General features: G+C 40.1%; 1 pseudogene; it reads left to right on the forward strand.

The window, feature by feature from the left end:
* The first annotated feature begins 1,245 nt into the window (after positions 1 to 1,245).
* Positions 1,246 to 3,018, forward strand: LOC147457534 (uncharacterized; annotated as a pseudogene).
* The last annotated feature ends 2,318 nt before the right edge of the window (positions 3,019 to 5,336 follow it).

The raw sequence follows: 5,336 nt of genomic DNA on the forward strand, positions 1-5,336 counted from the left end.
CATTGCTACGTTACTAGGTTTCAAATATTTTGGCATCTTAAATTTAGTAGATAGACTCACTAACATTTGAACCAAGCAATGGTAATTCCAGAGGAAGCTGGGCCAAGCAAGACTAGATGTTTGAAGCACTAGAGAATTTTAAAGCAATTTGTTAAGTTCCGTGAAGTAGCTATAAATCCATCAACAAATGCAATTAGTTTTATAGAAGCAAGATGCCTAGAAATGAAGCAAAGGGGATGGATCACTAACTTTATGTGCATCAAGCTTCTGTCAAAACCTCATTTTTCATGTTTTAATCCCTCTTTAGGTGGTGGTCACGTGAGGTTCAGTTATCAGTCACTCAGGCAAATAACTGACCCACAATGTGGTCACAAGTATCCTATTGAGCCAACTCAGTACTATCGAGCATAGCCTTTTGTAATTGTGTCGATTTAGGCACAGTTGCATTTGGGGGGGGGGGGGGGGGGGGGGTTGTAATACATTTAATGTAGGCAACTTACAAAGGAATCAACGTTGTCTCTAGATCCTCTCTCTTCTCTACCTGCTAGCAAAGGTCATATCCTCCATGCAGCTTTGTTGACAGCCACATGCAAGTAATCACTGATAATTGTGCTTGCACATGCAGGAGGCTCACTTATCGCTCATTCAATGTTCAGGATGCTCAGGAGCCTCAGTTACCCAAAGGGATAACTGAACCCTTGCGTGCCCACCACCTTAATCCAGTCTTTTCTAGCCTTTATATATCTTTCACAATAATAATAATAGAGCTTGTCAAGGATGTTCTTTTCTAACAAGAAACTTATGGATGGAATATACTATGGAATGTAATGGTTGATTTCAAAACTATGAATTAGTTTATGCTGAAGATTTGCAACAAATTTCTCGATCCAAAAGGAAAAGGAGAGGCCCATGGAATTCACTCTATATACAAAACGGGACGCCACCTGCAAGCGGACAACTTTGATAAAAACCCCTATATACGACTCATATTAGGAAATATGACCCCCCTTTCTACGCTTATACAACAATCAATGAAGAAAAATATCATACCCCTATCTTACATACAAAATTTAGGTCTCACATGATCTAATTGAGTAAAGCTAGTCAAAGAGTCTGTAGCATAGTAGCAATGTACTAAGGAACCACTTCTATTGATAACTAGATGTACCCTCAATGTGTCATTCACACTCACGGATGGAAATAAGTGTGCTTTCTCATCCAATCACCCTCAATCACAACCAAGTGATGGATTGGAATCAAGAAAACATGGAAGGTGATCATATGCTTGAAGGGTTGTTTGATGAGGATTCAAGCGATGCGAGTAGTGAAAGTATTGATGATGACTTTGAGGTACTCCATGAAGAAGGTGATGTTCTTGGAGAAAACAGGCCTCTTGATGATCAAATGGTTAAGGTATTTTCGGATCCAAATCTCTATGTGTCCACAACATATTTTTCCTTTTGTAGAGAGGCATATAATTACATGATAAGAGTGCTTCAAAGTGACCTCTCCACAACATTGGAGACTCTTAAAACCTATGACTCTAGAGACATGTTGGATTTGAAGAAGTGGCGCAAGATGAAGGATGAGCTTCATGTTAGGCGTGATGAGGATAGAAGGATTTGTTTATATTTGGGAGATTCGCAGCTGGTGAGAGTTCCATGTGTTGAAGATTGGAAGGATATTGTAAAAGTTTCCCACATTGTTGAATGATCAAAACACCAAGGGTTTAATAAAACCCTCATTTCCATCAAGTTCAAATGGTGCATTGAAGTTAGGAAGCATGGTATATCTACCATATACATCAAAGAGTACATAAATGCTTGTGGATGTAGCAATGCAACTAATGCTTCAACTTCAAGATCATGGCGTCAAAGAATGGACCTGAATAAAGAGCCTCCAAATGTGATTACTACAAACATGTCCGATGTAGAGGGGCACCTAAAGACCATCATGATCGAGCACAAGACAAGGCTAGTAACGGTCTATTATTCCAAAAAATCTGACGCATCAAAAACTGTGATTGATTATATATGTCATCGAGGTGGTGCGCCTCGACAAAGGGGAGATAAAAAGAGAACAAGGACATCAAAGAAATGTGGTTGTCCTTTTAAAATACAAGTGATAACTGCCAATGGGAGTAATGATGTTCATATTTATCTAAACACTAGTCACAGTGATCATGTCCCAGGTTCAAGAAGTGATATATATCACTTGCCTGTCCATCCATCCGTAATTGAGTGTTGCATGAAAGATCTCTTTGATGTCGGGAATGCTCAATATGTTGCTTCTATGTCTTTGTCAAAAGAAAGATTTCACATGGAGCGAGCCTCCCTTATTGACTGTACTATCTACAGGTTCTTTATAATACCGCATGAAATCAATATCTTGTCTTATCAAATGCATTATCGAGGTAGCACTTTGACTTTCTTCTTTAATAAATTGCTTTATATAGAGGATAACCTCTAAGTGATCAAGTTGATACAAGTCGCGTATCAAATGATGATTGGGTTTCTATGTATACGGAGGCTTTGAAATTACGCAAAACCAACAAGGTGATGTTTTGTCATAAGTCACAGAGAGTAATTCAAAATTATTTTCTTCTTACATTTAAATTTTTATGCAGGTGGTTTATTGCCAACCATACAATCCAAAAGTAGTTAATGACAAAGATAAGCCTTTTATCTTGATCATTCAAGATGACTGGATGCTGAAAATGCCAAGTGATTCTCTACAAATAACTCATGGGCTATTGACAACACATTTAAAACAAACATATATGGTTTACCATTGCATGCTGCAGTGTTGCCAAACCAACAAGGTGTTGGCCTACCAATTTGGTTCATGCTGTGTACGATAGATCCTGGCTCTCATCATGACATCATTGCTTTAAAGTTGACAGTTATTTTAGTCTCTGAGAGGATGGGCCACATTCATCCGTCAGCTATTGTGATTGATAAGTCACAACAAGAACTAGAGGCTATATCAAAGGTCGTGGATGAAGACCCGCATAGTTAGAGTATTGGCACCAATGGAAAAAAGTATCAAGTTGCATGTCATGCTCTACTTTGTTGGTTCCATACCAAAAACGCATGGGTGGAGAATCACTTACCTGAGGTATTATATTGCTAAGTTACTTTAGTGTAACTATTTGATCTATTAAAAAAAATGATGTACAACATATGCATGTTTGTTTTGAAATGTAGGTTCCAAAGGAGTTAAGAAAACAATGTTTATAATGATTTGTCAAACTTAGTGCATTGTGCGACAGAATCAAATTTTGAAGGTAGATTTCAAGAGCTTTTGGTGAAGTATTCACCATACCCAAATATAGTTCGTTATGTCACTAATGGATGGTGTGGGGGGGATTTCATGTGGAGAACCCGATGTCCAAGGTTTGGACGAATGTGTTGAAAGGTCAACCTTTCAACAACGCTTCCACAAAGATTCCATAAAGATCCCTCAAAGATTCCAAATAAAGATGCTGATGAAGTGATGAAGACGAAGATGGATGCTGTAATGTGAAGATAAAAGCTCATGGACATCATCAAATATCCCGTTATTATCATTTTGAGCCAGTACGGCCACTTTTGTAATGTTTACGGGAACTTCATATTTTAAGTCAGCAATTGTATTGAGGCCACAGATGCTTGTTGGATGAGCAAAGCCAGCTCAGGGTGTTGTAATTAAGCTCTATAGAAGCCTAGGGACAAATAAGGTCATTTTGGTCGGACATTAGGTTTTCTAAGGCTTAGTATATAAGCCAAAACCTAAAGCTTTGTAAAAAGACTTCTAATAAATTTGATCTTCTGTGTCGTTGGGAGACTGCGAGAGAGTGAGAGTGTGTGTGTGTGTGTGTGTGTGCTACAGGAGCTACGGTGGTCGGAATCGCAAACGGAGAGCAGAAGTGTGTTGCCCACGAGGAGAGCTACGTGTTGATGCTTGCATCACGCGCGTTTGTCTGTGTTTTGGCAGATTCACCCGCGAGCTACTTTTGGAGTTTCGGTGAGTAACTGTTGTCCGTTTTTGCATTTCAGCATATCCACGCGATCAGAGCGAGTAGAGATACACATTAGGCACTTTAGTTTTCGGAAACGTCAACCTGCAAAAACCGGCCAGACATCACCGATGGCAAGTAGATTTGATATCTCTGTAGGAAGTAGTCATTAGTCGGTCGAGTAGAGGTTGACACCCTTTGCTTGCTTCCACGCGCTTGCAGGTCGAGCTTTGTCTTCAGTTGACATTATATGTTAGGTGAGTTCTCGCTTTGCTGACGTTCGTCACGGCGTATCCGTCCAACATTGGCGCCGCTGCCGGGGACGAGGACCCTAAGTAGGTGACCGAAACTAGTCCTTGAGGATAGAGGTCCCTCTGGCTTGCCAGAGTATATTCATTCTTTTAGATAGGATCGGAGAGTGGTGGACTCTTTTGGTCTTAGAGGGAGTCTAGGGAGCGTGTGTCTGGCCTAGATCCTTTGTCTTAGGTAGTATTAGGTAGTAGTTGGTTTTGGTGTAGAGAGTAGGAGTTGGAGTGGTAGATGTGGTGGTAGGTTGACTTGAGAGTCCGTGTGAGGCTAGGAAGCAACCAAGACATCAAAATCACCATCTCACATGATGAGTAGGAGTAGGGTAAGTAGGATATCTTGATTGTTGATCTAGAGTACTTTATGCATGTCTTATTTGCTGTTAGGCTCATCAGAGAAGTGGAAAATGCTAAGTAGGAAAGACGGTAAATTGTGTTTGGAAGCTGATTTGAAGTCCAAAATTTTCCATGATTATTGCTGAGATCTCTACAGAGCATAGGCATTTTAAGAGAGTAGACATCCTACGCGTAGGATGTCTCCAGGGCACTTTTGGCAGGGAATTTGGGAAAACTGAGGTTACCAGTGGGTTCAGAGGGTAGGTTTTACCCTAGTAACATATTGACTTGAGTGTTTTTCCCTATTTTTGTTGACCAAAAGCCAAAAGGCGAAGTCAGAAAATGTAAAATTTCAGAAAAGGCTTAAAATGAGTGATTTTTGCATGTTTTTGCAATTGTGAAGCATACTTGCACTTGCTCAGAGCATAAGGAAGCATCAGGGACACTTCAGTCTGAAAAAATAAGCAGTAGACATCCTACGCGTAGGATGTCTACAGGGTGATCTGGACACTTTTTTGAAAATCTGAGGTTACCAGTGTGTTTAGAAGGTAGGTTCTACCCTATTTTCACCTGGAAAGTGGAAATTTGACCAAATTTTGACAGATCAAAGCCAAAAGACGAGAATTGCCAGACATCCTACCCAAATTGTGTCCAAGGCCTAATTTTGAGACCAAACCATAGGATGACTCCAAAGGCAT

The sequence above is a fragment of the Adiantum capillus-veneris genome, chromosome 5 (assembly GCF_014529385.1).
Source record: "Adiantum capillus-veneris isolate H3 chromosome 5, ASM1452938v2, whole genome shotgun sequence".
NCBI lineage: Eukaryota > Viridiplantae > Streptophyta > Polypodiopsida > Polypodiales > Pteridaceae > Adiantum > Adiantum capillus-veneris.